We start from the raw sequence: 19,492 nt of genomic DNA on the forward strand, positions 1-19,492 counted from the left end.
TTTTCACTAGGAGATTCCTCAACTTTCCACAGGTTAGTTGTATACCCCTATGTGCTTCAATAAACCTAGTCCTGTACATTGGATGCAAGAATGTGAGACATTTTTCTTTGTTTGCTTTCTGTCTCTTTAAACTGCCTCAGATATCTAGCAGATTGGTAAATCAATAGTTAGATGATAGATAAATAAATGAAGATAGGTAATATGTAGGTGATAGATCACAAATCAATACAAATAAATAGGATAAGCAAATGAGATGATAGCTAAATCAAAGTAATTCTATAAAATTTACGATTAGTTTTTGTCAAAGAAACAGAAAAATACTGAGACAATTTAAAATTCTTACATTATAATTATATGCAAGTCATTTTCACATAGATCTCAAAATAAAAATAGGAGTAGTATTGTTTTATAAAGGAAAATGTGCATATTGTAAAATGCAAAACTATTTGTGGTATTAACAATGAAACAATAGAGTGCCAAGTTATAAAAGTAACTGAACAAATGAAAAAAAATTTACAGTAAAATCTTAGCTAGATGTATTAGCTTGGGTTTCATTACTGAGAAGAGACACCATGACCATGGCAACTCTTATAAAGGAAAACATTTAATGGGGCTAGCTTACAGTTTCAAAGGCTTAGTCCATTATTATTATGATGATGATATTATTATTATGATAATAATAATAATAATAATAATAATAATAATAATAATAATAATGATAATAGCAGGAAGTAGGAAGCACACCGGCCAACATGGTGCTAGAGACAGAAGTGAGAGTTCTATATCTTGATCAACAAGTAACAAGGAGAGAACGTTTTCCAAACTGGGTATATCTTCAGCATATATAAAACCTCAACGTCTGCTTCCACAGTGACACATTTCCTCCTGTAGTGTCCACTGTATTGTGGCAGGAGGCCATGAAAGACTGACTCTTCCTCTCTTCCAGAGAGGGCAAGCTCATGGCAGGGCCAGAGCTTACAGATTTCCACAGTCAGTGTCTAGTACACAGACTGGTATATATCTATATCTGTATCTGTATCATCTGTATCTGTATCTGTATCTGTATCTGTATATCTATACCTATACCTATACCTATACCTATATCTATCTATCTATCTATCTATCTATCTATCTATCTATCTATCTATCTATGTGCATTCATATACATATATAAAGACATATATGTGTAAGTAGCAACAATTAATTAAAACTAAGCCATAAAGTTTAAAAACAGCAAAAAAGGGAATGTGGAAAGTGATGGAGGAAAGAAAGGGAGGGTGATTTCCTATTGAATGTGTGTTCTTTCCTCACCAGGGATGTACCCTCAGAGAACATGATATAGTAAGGAGAGAAAGGAGAAAATAAATGCTGGTGAAAGAAGCCTGAAGGTTTTGGGTTCTCCTGGCAGCTCTGTGTGCCAGAACCAGAAGTAAGGCATCATTTAACTGTACATCAAAGCAGCCAGGAAGGTGTTTGTGACTGATCAAACCTGAAATGACTACCAGTTGCAATCTCACATCTTAGTATTTGGGATGTCCATGCAAGATGATCACAAGATTAAAACCAGCCTAGACACTATAAACATGTGCTCCAGACCAACCTGATTTTCACAGTAACAATAAATAAATAAATAAATAAATAAATAAATAAATAAATAAGAAAGAAACAGATATTAAATCTATTAACATATACAAACTTTTATGATTTTTAAGTTTAAGTTGCAGGACAAGAGATAGAGGCATGTAGAATTCTGAAATTCTAGCTAAGAATTAAGGCTAGCCTGGTACAGAGAAAATTCCAGGTTTAAAAAAAAAAAAAAAAAAAAAAAAAAAGCTTAAGTCCAGGCTTGGAAGTACACCCCTTTAATCCCAGCATTCAGGAGACAGAGCCATGTAGAACTCCAACTTCGAGGTCAGTCTAAAGTGCAAGTTCCAGGACAGCCAATCTTTGAAGGCAATCATTGGAAAACAGAAAGTTTGTGATAATGTAATATAACAAGGGGGGCATTTTCCAGCCCCAGAAAACAGTAGAACTTGGTAGCTTAGGCCATTTGGCTCTGACTTTATAGTCAAAAGAAAAAAGAGATTACCTAGAAAAATGATGGTGGTTACCCAAGCTAAGAAATGATTAAGAAACCAGCTATTCCAGTTTCTCTCCGCACCTGGAGCTGATCCTGTGCCACAGCACTCCTTATCCAAATACCACCAGGAGAGAGCTGGTCTCCCAGGAGTGCTGGAAAACCTGTGACCACAGGTAACACCACCAATTCTGCTCAAATTCCTGGCCCAAGAGGGACCAGCCCAGAGTCATCAGGACACAGGCACCAAGGAACAGATGGGGACAGGATCCGGACCCTGTGCCACTGCACTCCTTACCTAAATACCACCTGGAGAGAACTGGTCTCCTAGAAGTACTGACACACAGGCTTGCAGGAGGAACAAGCCACAGTCAGAGACAAGACCAGCTAACACCAGAGATATCCAGATGGCAAGAGGCAAGGGCAAGAACATAAATAATAGAAACCAAGGTTACTTGGCATCATCAGAAGAATCCAGTTCTCCCATCACAATGGATATCCCAACACACCAGAAAAGCAAGACTATGATTTGATGTCCAACCTCTTGATGATGATAGAGGACTTTAAAAGGACATAAATAACTCCCTTAAAGAAATACAGGAGAACACAGGTACAAAGGTAGAAGTCCTTAAAGAGGAAACACAAAAATCCTGTAAAGAATTACAGGAAAACAACCAAATAGGTGAAGGAATTGAACAATACCATCCAGGATCTAAAAATGAAAATAGAATCAGTAAAGGAATCACAAAGGGATACAACCCTCGAGATAGAAAACCTAGGAAAGAGATCAGGAGACATAGAAGCAAGCATCACCAACAGGATACAAGGGATAGAAGAGAGAATCTCAAGTTCCAAAGACACCACAGAAAACATTGATAAAAACATTGATAAAACACTCAAAGAAAATGCAAATTTCAAAAATCTCCTTGCCCAAAACATCCCAGAAATCTAAGACACAATGAGAAGACCAAACCTAAGAATAGTAGGTATAGAAGAGTGAAAAGATTTGCAACTTAAAGGGCTGGTAAATATCTAAAACAAAATTATAGAATAAAATTTCCCTAATCTAAAGAAAGAGATGCCCAGAAGCATTCAGGAAGTCTATAGGACTCCAAATTGACTAGATGAGAGAAGAAATTCTTCTCTTCATATAATAGTGAAAACACTATATGCACAAGACAAAGAAAGAATATTAAAAGAACTAAAGGAAAAAGGTCAAGTAACATATAGAGGCAGAATAACACCAGGTTTCTCATCAGAGTCTATGAAAGCTAGAAGTTCTTGGGTAGATCTTATACAGATCCTAAGAGAACACAAATGCCAGCCAGGTTAATATTCCCAGCCAAACTCTCAATTATATAGATAGAGAAATCTAAGATATTGCATGACAAAACCAAATTTACACAGTTTCTTTCCACAAATCCAGCCATGCAAAAGATAATACAGAGAAGACTAAAATACAAGGAGGGAAACTATACCCTAGAAAAAGCAAGAAAAGATTCCTCTTTCAACAAACCTAAAGGAAGATAGCCACGCAAACATAATAAGACCTCTAACATAAAAAATAACAGGAAGCAACAATCACTTTTCCTTAATATCTCTTAATATCAATGGACTCAACTTCCCTATAAAAAGACATAGACTAACAGAATGGATGTGTAAACGGGACCCAGCACTTTGCGGCATACAGGAAAGGCACCTAAGTGTCAAAGACAGACACTATCCTCAGAGTAAAGATCTGGAAATCAATTTTCCAAGCAAATGGTCCCAAGAAAGAAGCTGGAGTAGTCATTTTAATATCCAATAAAATTGACTTTCAATCAAAAGTTAAAAAAAAAAAATAAGGAAGGAGACTTCATACTCATCAAAGGAAAATTCATCCAAGAAGAATTCTCTATTTTGATCAACTATGCTCCAAATGCAAGGGAACCTACAATCATAAAAGAAACTTTACTAAACTCAAAAGACACATTGCACTGCACAAAATAATAGTACTTATTACTATTACTAAAGGGACTTCAACACCCTACTTTGACCAATGGACAGATCATGAAAACAGAAACTAATCAGAAACACAGTAAAACAGAAGTAATGGACCAAATGGTTTTAACAGATATCTGTAGAACATTTCATTCTTAAAAAAAGAATATACCTTCTTCTCAGCACCTCATAGTACCTTATCAAAAATTGATCATAAAATCAGTCCCAAAACATCTTCAGTTGATACAAATAGATTGAAATAATACCATTCATCATATCAGATCACTACGGACTAAGGCTGATCATCAATAACAACAGAAACAATGGAAAGCCCACATACACATGGAAGCTGAACAACGCCCTACCCAATGATAACTTATTCAAGGAAGAAATAAAGCAATTAAAGACCTTTTAGAATTTAATGAAAATGAAGGCACAACATACCTAAACTTATGGGACACAATGAAAGTAGTACTAAGAGGAAAATTTACAGCTCTGAGTGCCTCCAAAAAAGAAACTGGAGAGACCATACACTAGCAGCTTAACAGTGCACCTGAAAGCTCTAGAACAAAAAGCAGCAAACACACCCAAGAGGAGTAGAGGGCAGGATATAATCAAACTCAGGTCTGAAATCAACCAACTAGAAGCAAAACAAACTATTCAAAGAATCAACAAAACCAGGAGATCACTCTTTGAGAAAATCTTCTTTTGTTTCTCTTCTTTCTCTTCTTTCTCTTCTTTCTCTTCTTTCTTTCTCTTCTCTTCTCTTCTCTTCTCTTCTCTTCTCTTCTCTTCTCTTCTCTTCTCTCTCTTCTCTCTCTCTCTCTCTCTTTCTTTCTTTCTTTCTTTCTTCCTTCTTCCCTCCCTCCTCCTCCTTCCTTCCTTCATTTCTTCCTTCCTTCCTTCCTTTACTCCTTCTTTCCTTCCTTTTTTTGTTTTTTTTTTAATCAAATATAGTCTAAAAGGAGTCAAATTGAAAAAGGAAACTTAATTTGAGAAAAATGTCTCCATCAGATTGTCTAGTAGGCATAAGATTATTGAGTATTTTCTTGACTGATTATTTACTATTACAAGTGCCATCCCTGAACAGTTAGAATAAGAAATCAGTATGAACATGATAGTAATTCTATTCCTTCATGACCTCTTCTTCAGTGCCTGCCTCCAGGTTTATGTTAGATTCCCTGTCTTGATGACAGTTCACAATGTACTGTAAGACATAAGATAAAATAGACTGTTTCCTCTCCAAAAAGGAGAAGACAAAGAAGACGAAGATGAAGGAGGAGGAAGGGGGAGAAAGAAGGAGGAGGAGGAAGAAGAGGAGGAAGAGCAAGAGGAGGAGGAGGAGGAGAGGGAAAGGAGGAGGAGGAGAGGGAAAGGAGGAGGAAGAGGAGAAGGGGGAGACCAGTATCACTAAGATGTAATCATCTGGGAAGTGTTTTCTGACAGCACAAAGCTACATTCCAGATATAGCCAAGGTTGTACCTTGTTCTGCAACTGTAATTGGTGATATGTAAGACTCATTCAGCTGGTAAAGGTTTTGAAGGCATGAAGGGTTCATGAAGAACAGCTAAGGGTTGTCACTGTTAAAGACCATAACAGGCTATTTGTGAAGGTGCAGCCTAAATTGCAGTTGAAGACCCAGGACAGAAAGGGTTGAGAAAAGAAGTTGAGGCTTGGTTCCATGAAGAGAGCCTATGAGAGTCTATTAGTGATGCCTAGTGTTAGCAGATAACCCCAGTGTATTAGAGATGCTGGTACCATGGAATGACTACCAAGGACAGTAACAGAAGTGGAATGGAGTCAACCAGACCCTACAGTGCTACAGAAGGCAGAACTGATGAAGTGACCCAAACCTTTTTCAGAAGCCAAGAAGATAGCCTGTGAATCCCAGACATTAGAACAAGAGGCTATAACATTGAAATTGCCTTGGATACCGCAAGATGTTCCCGAGTCCTGAACCATGTTGTCTTTTCTAAAAGTTGCCTTGGTCATCGTGTCTGTTCATATCAGTAAAATCCTAGCTAAGAAAGTAATCCATTTTAAAACAGACTCAACTTGGCTGTTGCATTAATGAATCTTAATAAAAATGAAGTTATATTTTCCAGTTTTCAAATGACTCTGAAATATTACCAGTTGTAAGGCAAAGTAAATCTTGCTTTAACAAATAATAATGCTCTATGACATGTCTTGACATGTAGGCACCTTTTGGAAGCATCAGTTTGCCACCAGTTAACTACAGGAAGAAACTTAGCAAATGAATCATTTTGAATAAAAAAGTTTTTAATAAATTTTATATTTAGACTAAAATGAAAAGTATTAACATCTCTGCTCTGAGGAGTGGATATAATACTCGGGAAATGACTGAGATTATAAAGTAATTTGCAATGTAAGGTTCCTAGGGTCTGTAAAGATACAGTTTTCTAAGTAAAAGCAGATAAAATTTCAATCCATCTAAATGATTATGGGACAGAGAAAATATGGGGAAAAAGGTGTCTGCATCATAGACACATTATCCTGATGTGATTTGGAAAGTAGGAGAAAAATTATAGGGGTGATTGGATAATAGAAATAAATATCCAGGAGGCCTGGACAATCAGTTTGATCAGCTCAGTGTAGGGAAGATGCCAGTCAATTTACAGGCATTTACAACATCACCAGTACGATGTACTGAGATTATGAACTTGATCTTTTTTATTTTATTTATTTTTTTTTATATTTTTGGAGGTACAAAGCTCAAAGATGGAGAATTAATGAGTGTAGTGTGACTAGTTCATGCAGGGATCGCTTTGCTTTGGTTTCGCTTGGTTAAGAGTGCTAGAACCCTGTTCACATCAGGGAATAGTACTCGTAGAAGGAATAGAGACAAAAATATGGGCTACTTGAAAAAAGAGTTATCAGACATAGAAAAGTATGTGAAAATAGCTGATTTAATTTAAGCAGTTGTTTTATGGGGATATATGATAATGAAAATACACATATGTATAGATGTGTGTATACATGTATTTATATATGTATGTCTGCATGTATGTATAGGGAAGTTTTTGAGGTGAATAAGAAATAAAATTGCATGTGCATATCAAAAGTCAATAAATGCTTGTATTTGGGTGAACTCAAATATTTCCAAATTAGAGATAATCTAGGGTACTGATTCAACTTTCATATTGTAGCAATCCTTTAATACGGCTCCTCATGTTGTAGTGACCCCAAAACATAAAATTATTTTGTTGCTAGTTCATTACTATAATTTTTCTACTATTAATCACAATGTGAATATCTGATATGTATTACATATGATATATGACTCCAAAGGGGTCACAACTCTCAAATTGAGAATGATTGCTTTAGGTAATAGCATGATCCTTGAACTAGTTAAGGTTTCTATTGCTGTGAAGAGCCACCATGACCAAGGCAACTTTTATAAAGGACAACTTTGAAATGGGGCCAGTTTACAAATTCAGAGGTTCAATCCATTATCACCAAAGCAGGAAGCATAGTAGCTTCTAGTCAGGCATGTCGTTGGAGGAGCAGAGAGTTCTACATCTTGTTTTAAAGGCAAAGTGGATAGGACTGACTTTCAGGCAGCAAGAAGGAGGGTCTCTAAATCCATACCCGCAGTGACCCAGCTATTCCAACAACTTCAAACCTCCTAATAGTGCCACTTCTTGGGCCAAACATCTATAAATCATCACAGATACAGAAGGTATTATACATTAATCATGGGCCAAATGTATGACAGCCAGCTCTTAAAACATCTTATTTTAAAGAAAGAAAGGCAAACACTGATGAAATAAAGTAGATTTATTAGTAATCACATTAAAGCATAAACTATGTGAAGATAAAAACTGCAGAATGTGTACTGTTAATCCCACTGGACAAAAATAAGACTACTACCACAATTATAGCCAAATTTCAAGCAAGCTTGACTTTATTAGAGTGTACCCAAGAGCTGGCCAGAGATTGCATCCTAAATCAGGTTAAAGAAAGCAGCCTAGAATTCCTATATTTAATCTATCTTAAGGTGCATATTCAAGAGTACTTGCAAAGCAAGTTGGCATAAGAGAGACAATGGGAAAATAAGGAAATACATAAAAATCCCAGAAAACACCCCAAAACAAAAACAAAACAAACAAACAGAAAAACAAAAACCATGTGTTCACCAAGTGATTAGGAAGCACAATCAAAGAGGGTAATAGAGGGTGAAATAGAATAAGAATATTCTAAAAAAACAAGTCAAAGTCATGGCTTGGGACAGATCCAGGAAATAGACTTAAAAACAGCAACTCAACTTTTAAGGTAAATGGAAACTTATTTTTAACAATACAGCATAATGGCCCCTGCCTTTAAAAATGAGTAGAAAATTTCTCAGTACCTATCACAAGCTATTTACCACTACACATAACAGGTGTTAAAATACTGTACAACCATGTATTTTTATGCTTACACATTCGGATACATAATGAAAGAGTAATTATTTCAAAATTGTTCAGCATTGAGATAGAAACAGCAAACAGGAGAAGGAGGAAAACACACACATACAAACCAAATGTAATCTGAATATGTTTTCTAAAACCCTCTAGGTTTCTTTATGGCAATAGCTGACTGTGAGGAGACCAGTAGGAAATGGTGCAGATAGCTAAGGAAATCAAAGACACATGTCCAAAGCAGATGGGACTACAACCATTATATGCATTTTTGTCTGTCACTATGCAGAAATATATGGTTTTGTTTGGTTTCTACATTTATTTACATAATAAATATATTTTTTTTCCATTTTTTCTTCTTAAAAGTCTGAATTACAGTAGAAGTATATAATCAATAATGAGAATAGAATCTTTACAATGCTCACATTTCAATAATTTCTGGAAACCAGAGACTGATTCACTGTTTTGAAATTCAGTGCTGAAAAGAGATTGAAATATCACAGGTCCAAAGTCTAATGACCTTGTCTTAAGGAGTGCTAGCCCTCCAAGATAGGAATTCCTTGAAAGTTCTGTGTCTGAACACCTTGTCACTCATAGATAAATCTTTTGGAAATTTATTGACCTAGAAGACCAATAGCTCCCACCAAACCAAAAGCTAAAATAGTCATCAGATTGCACTATAGAAAAACACCCCACATCGTGCTGTAATAACCACTATGAAGTGAACCTTTCTCAAAATTATTTTGTAATTTAAACTTGCCACAGTTTATGATATGAGTTTGCAAAACAGAATAGGTTACAAAACAAAAACTATTTCCCTTCAATGAAACAAAATTTATAAAGCAATAAATACTGTTTGTGTTGTTAGCTTTATGTTATGAGAGGTTTCAAGTTCCATCACATATGTACATACTAAATAGCTATAAGTAGAGCATTATCATCTTCCTAACATATTCCGAACTTTTTATTCAACTCAGATGTTGCTTTTCTCTTTCTTCCTCTTCTTTTGTGTTGCTATCCTCTGATGAATAATACTTTCTCTATGACAACATTTCTACATCTGAAGTCTAATAGACACTTCTTTTTTCTTTGTACTCATTGTTAAAAGCCTTTATAATGGAAAATACCTTTCTCTGCATCTTGCTTTTCCCTTATCTGAAGAGAGGGCTGCCTATAGGCAGTTCCTTTGAAATCTAGGAGGTTGCAGTAACCTTGTTTGTGCTTAGATTACCAGCACTCTGCTGGTCTCCTGCCCTGCATTCATAAAATGCTAATGAAAGAAAGGGGATCCAAACAATGACTTTCCCTTTGGCTGGTGGAGTGGGTGGCAGTTGAATTATTGTTCTTTGCTTAGAAAAAGAATTTGTCTCTCACTTTCATTTCATTTTGGAATGCCATATGTTTTCAGTTGTTCTTCCTACTAATTTAAAATGAACAGAATAGTTTAAAAAGAAAGCTTGATTGAAACTAAAAATTTCCAAATCATTAAAGCTAATGATTTTTATTACGTTGGTTTTTAGTTTGTTTATACTCACTAGTGTTTGAATCCTCTAGTATTAACTTCTTAAAAAGTTTTCTTCTACTCAATCCAACATAAAAAATAAAATAAAATTCAGTAAAATACAGAAAGGATTTAGTACAGAGTACTTCTCTGTACAAAAAAATGACAAAACACAGGTCAGTGGCTTGAAGCACTAACAAGCTAACACACAAGATATCAGTTCTTTCAGCTGATTCAATAACACTGACATTTTTGTTATAAAAGTTTGGTGAGCAAATGTTTCAGTGACACCTGGAACATTTGGAATGTGATGTAAGAGGTCATGGTATTACCCATGATCACTCACTGTAGAATAAAAGTAAATGAACAGATTTTATATCAGATGATGACAGTTACTTTAAGAGATAAGAATAAGCAGGGATTTAATGAAAGGCATAGAACTTGAAAGGAATGATATAAACCCCATTTGTCTTCACCTAAGGATCAGGACTGATTTTGAAAAGGTCATAAGGCACCAGCTCCAGGAATAGACCATAAGTTCCAGAAACTAGGCCATAAGACAACAGCTTCAGGAACAAGTTCATAAATCCATGTCCCAAAGAACAGCCCATGGGTAACCAAAAGAATGGGAAAATATCTTATCTCAGGATGGGCCACCTGTATTGAGCATCCTATGGTTAAACATTCACTTCACAGGAATGTGGACCACTCTTACCTGACAGAAGCCATTCAGAAGCAGACCCCTGTGATCATACCACCAAGGACCTACCAATGAAATTTTAGATTACCTAATTCTTCTAGAATATTTTCCTAATTTCCTTTAAGAAGGCTCACATATGTCTAGGATCTCCATTTGGAAGAATGATTGACCACAGCATTCTGGTTGTTTCTGCAGAAAAAAATGCTCATAGTCTTTGCATATTATCTGAGTCTGGGGGGTCTTTCTTCAGCCATTTTCAGACCCTTGCAGAGGTAATATATGAATAAAACCTGATGTCTCCAACCCTGTGATAGAGAATACATGTTATTAATAATTTTTGCTGATATTTGGTTGTTTGGTTGTTTGTAGGCTGTGATTAATTTTTGATTAGTACCTCAGACTTTGATGAGTACCTCAGAAGAATATAGATAGATATGGAAAAAATAAAGACAAATTTAAAGTGACATACAAGGATCAGTGAGAAGGTCTCATACATTAGAGGCACCTATTGCCAAGTTTAAAGGCATATATCTCTGTAATCTACATGGTGAAAGTGCAGACCTGAACTCATATGAGTTACAAAGTGAAAAAAGCTTTCAAATCCATCCCAAATTCCATACTTCTGATCATTACAAGATTATACATAAACTTCCGTGGACAAATAATAATGAAATGTGAGCATTGTAAAGATTCTATTCTCATTATTGATTATATACTTCTACTGTAATTCAGACTTTTAAGAAGAAAAAAATGGAAAATTGAAAGGAAGAAAGAAAGCTGCAGGAACAGAGAGGCAGCCTAGGTGTTATGAGAGCTGTTGCATTATTTAAAATACAAGGAGGAAGTTGCTCAGTTGTTGCAGCTTTTGGTTGTGAGCCTAGCCTTTAATGGCTGAGCCTTCTCCCCAGCCCAATTGTTGCAGTTTTCAATCTTCAGTGTTTGACCCAAAATTCCAGGGAAGTCATTACTATCCATGAAGTACATAGAGAAGAAGAGAGTGAAGTCAACCTTTGTGATTAGCAATACTTTGAAGTTTTCTTACTTTACTCCATGAGAGATGGGCACATGTCTTACAAAACAAAACAAAACAAAACAAAACAAAACAAAACAAAACAAAACAAAACAAAACAAAACAAAACAAAACAAAACAAAACAAAACAAAACTACAGCAATTCCAGATTATTATTTTGAGCCTGTCCCTCATTTATTCTAAACACATCAATTTTATTTTTGTCTTGCTGTTCTAGTGCTTTAAAATTTTTATGTTGATATTGTTCATTTTTAATTATTTAAGACTTATGGATGATATTTATAAAGTTATTATAAAAGTAATTACATATAGGCAATGACTTTGTAACAAGTTATATTATCAGGTAGAGACAAATAAATACCAGTGTTCATCCTTACTGTCTCCAAAGATACGTGAAAAAAAAAAAGGCAGAACTTATTAGAGCAACGTGGAGATTTGAAGAAGAGTAAATCAATTTTCAAGAACTATTTTTCTACTGCAGGCAATGTTCAAAGCATACCAGAAGGAGCATTGTATGAAGACAGAAGTAAAGAATTAGATAAAAAGTGCTAAAACAGCAACGAAACAAGGTAATAGGACCAGGAGTCGGAAAAATCCTTTGATTTTCAGTTGTTAGTGAAAGTTGAGTGGAAAAAGTAGGTCAGGATAGTTTTGGAAAAAATATTTAATCTCTATCGCTATGTTTGAGTGGATAAATTTGGATGTTATAATAGTAAATTAATATTCAACTAAATTTGTTTATACATGAGAAGAAAAGCTGAATAATTATAAAACAGTTATATGAGTATGTAGGTAAGTATATATGTATATATGTGTGTGTGTGTGCTTATATATATATATATATATATATATATATATCCATTAAAAGAGACCATCAGATTTGTTATAAAAGTAAGAATTTTCCTAGAGAAAACAGAACACTTTCAGTATGAAAACAAAGATTAAACTGGTAATCTAGAAGGGAGGGAGGGAGAGAGAAATGTGGAGGATTTAGTAACTGTCCACAAGCAAAAGGTCATAGAGCTTTTCATTGCTGTAAAAATTCTAAAAGGATCAAGTGTAGAAGTTGCCTTACTGTAGTGCATAATCCATGATCCTTGGCAGTGAGCACTTAAGTCTTCTCATTTACATTTTAGAAATAAGGTAAATACTAGAACCTGTGTGAGATACACTGTTACTAATTCTGTAACACATTGAAGCATTTTTATACAAATAAGTTTTCCAGTGAAACTGCAGATTAACAGAACCTTTGTATTTTCTCTTTCCATTTTCTCCCGTTTACCCTGCGTCCTTTACACCTTTATTTACTTCTCACTTCCTGTTTCTCTGTAATATTTCGAGGCAAGTCACATGGCTCAGACTGCCTTGTAACTTGTCAAAGACTTAAGAATAGACTGGGATTTCTGATCTGTCTGCCTCTAGGTACCAAAATCTGGGAAGTTTGTATATTCAAGTATACCATATCATCTAAAGACATTTTAAACCTAACTTGTTAGACCTAAATAATTATGTATAATAACAATGAGTAGGTAGTCTAAAGATGGACAGGGGCGATCTGAAAAGGTCCCAGGAATAATTGAACAGCTACATATTTTTATAGTTTGCTAAGAAAAAGTTAGTCTTACCTAGAGATGACCTCCCTAATTGGTTGTCCAATATCAAATGATCACTTCTAAACCTGTGTTTTGTGTGTGTGTGTGTGTGTGTATTTGTGTGTGTGTGTGTGTATTTGTGTGTGTGTGTGTTTGTAACAACAATAACTAAAGAATAAAAGGCAATGAATTTTAGAAGCCAGGAACAGATTTTGAAGCAGTTGATGAGAATAGAAAGTGAGGGTTTATATGCATAGAGTACATACATAAAAAGCAAATTTACTTTAACTTTGTTAAAATAGTCTAAGAGTTTCCATGAGAGTAAGGCACATGCATCCTTTTATAAGCTAAACACCTAGAGAAGAGCAGTTAAGCTAACTAATTTTTTTGTAATTCATGTCTTAAAAAAGTATGATTTTTGGCAGCTTTGGGTTCACAAGTTTTACAAAATATTAACTGAAGCTATTATGTAAGAATGATTTTTTTATTCTCAAAGTACTTCTGTTGTATAAATATTAGAACATGTATGTTTTATGTGTTTTCTACACAGAAAAAGAAATGAAGATTGGTGAATGGGTTAATATGAAGGGTCTGAGAGGATTTGGGAGACGGCAAAAAAATCAACTGAAAGAGTTATAGCAGAATGCCAGAGAAATGTCATTAGTTTGACAAATACAGAATAATTGCATATATAGTACTAAAAAACTTGTCCCTTTTTAAAAATTTTAATATTTTAAATCTGTGGTAGTTTAAATAAGAGTGGTATCCAAAATCTTGTATGTGTGAATGCTTATTCATTAGTGTGTTGTACTCTATGGGAGGGATTAGAAAGTGAGGCTTTGTTGGACTAGGTGTGCCTTCATAGAGGATTTGTCACTTCAGTTGGGCTCTCAGGAAGGTCTTTCTCTTACCCTTGACTCTAGATCCTGATTTAGAACTCTCGGCTACTTTTCTTCGTCACACCATATCTGATTTCCTGTCAACATGTTCCCTGCCACAATGAAAATGGTCTATACTTCTGAAAGTTTAAGCAATACCCAATTAAATGCTATCTTTTTATAAACATGGTCATGGTGACACTTCACAGCAATAGAGCACCGACTAAGGCAATATGCTCTTAAAAAATACTTTCATTAAGAATTAAAAATTGGTTTACATATAAGAATTATGCTTTATTATCTTAAAACATAAAATTAATTTCTACAACACAACAAAAAAATTAGAACTGCTGCCCATGTTACTTGTCCCGCCCCCTAAGGCTTTGAGCTGAGTTACTACAGTTCTCATGCCAGAATAAAAGAATCAATTTGCAAGCCGGGTGTGGTGGCACACACCTTTAATCCCAGCACTCGGGAGGCAGAGGCAGGCGGATTTCTGAGTTCAAGGCCAGCCTGGTCTACAAAGTGAGCTCCTGGACAGCCAGAGCTATAAAGAGAAACCCTGTCTCAACCCCCCCCCCCCAAAAAAAAAAAAAGAATCAATTTGCTTCTTGCCAGCTCAGCTTTATTCCCACACACCTATGGTCACATTATCTTTGACAAAGAAGCTAAAAGCATTCAGTAAAAAAGACAGCATTTTCAACAAATGGTGCTGGTTCAATTGGTGGTCTGCATGCAGAAGAATGAAAGTTAATCCATACCTATCTCCATGCACAAAGCTCAAGTCCAAGTGGATCAAAGACCTCCACATAAAACCAGGTACACTGAATGTAATAATAAAGAAAGTGGGGAAGAGCCTGGAATACTTGAGCACTGGGAAAAGTTCCTGAACAAAACACCAATGACTTATGCTTTAAGACCAACAATCGACAAATCGGACTTCATAAAATTGAGCTTCTGTAAAGCTTTGTCAATAGGACAAAATGGTAAGCCACAGATTGGTAAATATATTTAACCAACCTTACATCCAGTAGAGGGCTAATATCCAAAATATACAAACTCAAGAAGGTAGACTCCAGAGAACCAAATTACCCTATTAAAAAGTAGAGTACAGAGCTAAAAAGAGAATTCTCAACTGGGGAATTTCTACTGCCTGAGAAAAATTTAAAGAAATGTTCAACATCCTTAGTCATCAGGAAAATGCAAATCAAAACAACCCTAAGACTGTAGCTCACACCAGTCAGAATGGCTAAGACAAAAACCTCAGGTGACAGTAAATGTTGGACAGGATGTAGAGAAAGAGGAACATTACTCTATAGCTGGTAGGACTGCAAGATAGTAAAATCACTTTGGAAATCAGTCTGGTGATTCTTGAGAAAATTGGAAATAGTTCTACCTGAGGACCCAGCTATACCACTCCTGGGCATATACCCAAAGATGCTCCTATATATAACAAGGACACATGGTCCACTATCTTCATAGCAGCCTTATAATAGCCGGAAGCTGGAAACTACCCAGATATCCCTTAACAGACAAATGGATATAGAAAATGTGGTACATTTACACAATGGAGTACTATGTAGCGATTAAAAACAATGTCTTCATGAAATTTGCAGGTAAATGGGTGGAACTAGAAAATATCATCCCTAATGAGGTAACCCAGACACAAAGGAACACTCATGGTATGTACTCACTAATAAGTGGATACTAACCCAAAAGCTCACATTGCATATGATAGAACCTGCAGACCATATGGAAAGTAGAAGGAAGGAAGACAAGGATGTGGATGCTTCATTCCTGTATTGAGTGGGGGAACAAGATGATTGTGGAAGATGGAAGGAGAGTAGGACAAGGGAGGGAGAAAGGAGGAGGAGGAAATAAGAGTGGTAGTATCTGGAGGAAACTTGGGAGAGGTACACAGGTTCAGGAGATCAAATAAAATTCAGCCATTAAATGCAGACACTATAGCATATGCCAGCAAGATTTTGCTGAAAGGACCCTGATATAGCTGTCTCTTGTGAGGCTATGCTAGTGCCTGGCAAATACAGAAGTGGATGCTCACAATTATCTATAGGCTGGAACACAGGACCCACAATGGAGGAGCTAGAGAAATTACCCAAGGAGCTGAAGGAGTCTGCAACCCTATAGGTGGAACAACAATATGAACTAATCAGTACCCCCAGAGTTCGTGTCTCTAGCTGCATATATAGCAGAAGATGGCCTAGTTGGCCATCACTGGGAAGAGAGGCCCCTTGGTCTTGCAAACTTTATATGCCCCAGTACAGGGGAATTCCTGGACCAAGAAGTGGGAGTGAGTGGGTAGGGGAGCAGGGCGGGGGGAGGGTATAGTGGACTTTTGGGATAGCATTTGAAATTTAAATGAAGGATATATATATATATATATATATATATATATTATATATATATACATATAGGTATATGTATACATAATATATGTGTATATATGTATATGTGTGTATATATATGTATATATAATAGGTAGCAGTGTGTGGAGGGATGAAGAACTGGGGATAGTCAGTCACTAGGGGGTCCCAGACACCAGAGAAATGTGAGGCTCCCAGGACTTAATGGGGTTGACTTTAGCTGTAATGAGCTGAGAAGGGGGAAATTTAAACTCTGGAGACCACCTTCAGTAGATAGGCATGGCCCCTTGTCAAGGGATGGGGCCACCCATGCTTCTCAAAGCTCTTTAACCCAGAAATGTTCCTGTCCAAAAGAAGAACAGGAACAAAAAAATGGAAAAGAGACTGAAAGAAGGGCCAACCGGGGAATGGCCCTACCTGGGAATACATCATGTCTGCAGACCCCCAAATCCTGTTGCTGTGGTCAAGAGAAGATTATGGACAGGAACCAAGGGTGGCAGTTCCTGGGGAATTCCGGCCAGTAACTGATCAATGCATATGTGGATGCTTTGGAGCCAGCTATCAGACTAAACTCAGGGAACCTGGTCAGGGAGCAGGCAGAAGGACTGAAGGAACCGAGGTTGATTGCAACCCCATTAGAAGAACAATATAGGCTGGCCTGACCATCCAGTTTTCCCATAGACTAGAATACCAACCAAGGAGTGTACTTAGAGAGATTCATGGCTCCAGATACATATCTAGCAGAGGATGGCCTTGCACAACAGCAATGGGAGGGGAGGCCCTTTTTCCTGGGACGGTTTGATGCACCAGAATAGGGGGAGGCTAGAGCAGTGGGGCAGGAGAGTGTGGGTGAGTGGAGGAGCACTCTCATACAGGGAAAAGAGAGAGGGAGAACAATTGTAGGATAGGGCAGTAGTGGAGGGGTAACCAGGAAATGGGATAACATCGGATGGGTGGTGGTGGAAAGGGTAACTTGGAAGTAGGATAGAGTTTGAGATGTAAATGAATGGAATGATTAATAATAATAAAAAATGTCAAAAAAGGATTTATTCAGAAGGAGTTTGGATTTACAGAAACAATGTAAAAACTTGGAATCAATAGGAATCAAGTTACTATAGAGTGTGTACTGCCACTGATACTACATGACAAATGAGCCAGTAGCAGATTTTTATCTAATAATTATTTCTGAAGTTTAATGTTTATATTTATTAAAGTACATACATAGGTTTATGATTCAATAGCATGTACTTTAGAATTAGGGATTATGTTTGTACATTTTTTTGCTGATTTGTTTTGTTGCTAATGGAAAGGAAGATTTAAATCAAGTTATCAAATTTAATAATAATCTGTTACAATGACAATATTATATATGTTTCCTAGTGTTTTCTTCCATTCTAGTGTTTTGATAACCATTTACTTAGGTTTATAAATATTGAAAAATGCATGTTCCAATTTGTTTAGGGTGCATTTTTATTCTATAAAAATATTGATCTTACCTAATCCACATTTTGTAGGTGTTTTCTACCATATCTAGACATTGTTACTGTATTTGTAGTTAAGTCTTACTTCAATTAGACAGATATTCTTCTAATAGTACTACAATAGAAAATTCTGACTACCTGTTCCATCTAAGGAGATTTTCTTAACTTGTAGGTTTTACCTATGTGTGTAGCAAGACACTTACTCACAGGTGTAACAGTGGCAGAGAACGTCTAGTGTCCATCTAAAAGGCTGAGCAAAAAAGTTCTCTTTTTAACCCAGAATCTGCTCAAATCATTTCTTTCCTTAAAATTTTTCTTCTCATTTATTTTTGTCACAGTGGCTAAAAGAAAATTAACACAGTTTTAGCTAAGAATTATCTCTGTCCTACTATGGAATGTGCCGAGCTATGAAAAAGATAAAAATTATAGGGAATGTATGATTTTAAAAATATCCCCATTTTAAAGGTTTTCTGTCATTTTGATTGTAGAAACAGGAAAGGAAATCTAATTACTCTGGATGCATATGTATCAAAAGATGGCCTAGTTGGCCATCAATGGAAAGAGAGGCCCATTGGACTTGCAAACTTTACATACCCCAGTACAGGGGAATGCCAGGGCCAAAAAGTGGGAGTGGGTGGGTAGGGAAATTGGGGGGTATGGGGGACTTTTGGGATAGCATTGGAAATATAAATGAGGAAAATACCTAATAAAAATATTTTAAAAAAAGAAAATCTGAAATATTTGACATTATATTTAGTAGGTATAAAAATATATTTTGAAAAATCTATAGGTTTCTGAAGCATACAGAAAGAGATTTAATGGGATGTGTAAGTGGAGGAAATGTAAAGAATGAAAGTTAAGGAAATCATACAGATAACTCTATGTTTGAGGAATGAGGCTAAGTTAAATGGTGAGGATAACACATTTGTTTTTACAAATTCTTTCTCAGATACCTTCTCTTAGAAGGTAGAGTATAACATGAAACTCTACCAGTAGATACCAAAAATCACATAGGTAGTGTCTATGGTTTATGGACATGTATGTTTCTACATCTCTATGTGTTTCTCATGGTTTTTCTTTGGCTCTTTTATTCTGTTTCTTTTGTCATACCTGTTTTATTTGTGTTTCTCTTATCTCATATTATTTTGCTATTATCCTTTAGATACATGTTTTCTATTGAAGGAGAGACAGAAAATGTATGGATTCTGATGGGAGGGCATGTGGGAGGATTTTGGAGAAGTCAGGGAGAGGAAATTTTAATCAGAATATATTGTATGAAAAAATAGTTGATGACGAATAGGAAAAATGTTAAGCATAATTCCTCTTAGTTAAAATTAGAGAAAGCTCATTATTTTATATATTCCTAAGTTTTCAAACTGTTCCCTTTTCTAAGTTGTATCTCTCTCTCTCTCTGTCTCTCTTTCTTTCTTTCTTTCTTTCTTTCTTTC

This window comes from Mus caroli, chromosome 14 (genome assembly GCF_900094665.2).
Source record: "Mus caroli chromosome 14, CAROLI_EIJ_v1.1, whole genome shotgun sequence".
Taxonomy (NCBI): Eukaryota; Metazoa; Chordata; class Mammalia; order Rodentia; family Muridae; genus Mus; species Mus caroli.